This window comes from Silurus meridionalis, chromosome 10, assembly GCF_014805685.1.
Source record: "Silurus meridionalis isolate SWU-2019-XX chromosome 10, ASM1480568v1, whole genome shotgun sequence".
Lineage (NCBI taxonomy): Eukaryota > Metazoa > Chordata > Actinopteri > Siluriformes > Siluridae > Silurus > Silurus meridionalis.
Genome location: NC_060893.1, coordinates 12487773 through 12488482, shown reverse-complemented (window position 1 = coordinate 12488482; position 710 = coordinate 12487773). Strand labels below are relative to the sequence as shown.

Below are 710 nucleotides of genomic sequence, written 5' to 3'. Positions count from 1 at the left end.
CTTGCTATACTTTAGGGCAAGAATTTAACACCATTATATAGCCTTTATTCTCACCTTTAACAAAGATTTTATTCCCTAAAAGAACCTCTAGATATAGCAAAATTATATTTAAAGCTACTGAGCTAAATCCTTAATCCTATTATATTTTTATAGCAGTCCCTGCTCATCTTCATCAAACAAGAATAAATACAATCGCTCGTTTAAAGCTAAATGTAAAGAGCAGCAGCGCCATCTAGTGGACAGCTTAGTAAAGTACAAAGTAACATCAAATTAGCTACATTTCTGAAATTAAATACGTAACTAGAATTTCCCCCTTCAGATTACATTTTATTTAACTAAACAAAATGTTTTTGCAAAGTAAAAAGTAGTGCAGTTATATGCATGTAAGTGGTTTAAAATACAATCTGAAGAGCAATTTGCATGGAAAGGCAAAGAAAGAATAAATTAATTAGTGATCTTAATGAAAGATATGTGGTTTGTGTCTGGGAGCGGATCAACGTCAATGCATTGGTTTGGTTTCGGTTTTAATGGTTTTGGACAGATCGAGCAGCAGAGTAAAGATGCCATTAGACTGCTCAGTCCGGTGAAGCTCGACGCTTTGTGTGTTTGTGCTGAGACTTTCAGCAGATCAGATTTGAGCCCAGAACAAAAGACTGAATCACGAAAGGTTGTTTTCAGGTTGAAGTAGAGTTGCAGTCCTCCATAACACC

At 35.4% G+C, this 710-nt stretch overlaps 2 protein-coding genes across 2 annotated transcripts in view; both read right to left on the bottom strand.

Moving 5' to 3' along the window:
• Nucleotides 1-306: 306 nt before the first annotated feature.
• The window catches only part of LOC124392448 (dynein light chain roadblock-type 2-like), a 7086-nt gene continuing 6682 nt past the window's right edge, over nt 307-710 (bottom strand). The window contains exon 5 of the transcript XR_006927157.1: nt 307-710. This exon is cut by the window's right edge and continues 14 nt beyond it. The gene's annotated coding sequence lies outside the window, so the exon portion shown is untranslated.
• LOC124392447 (dynein light chain roadblock-type 2) overlaps nt 307-710 on the bottom strand; it is a 1899-nt gene continuing 1495 nt past the window's right edge. The window contains exon 4 of the mRNA XM_046859499.1: nt 307-710. This exon is cut by the window's right edge and continues 167 nt beyond it. The gene's annotated coding sequence lies outside the window, so the exon portion shown is untranslated.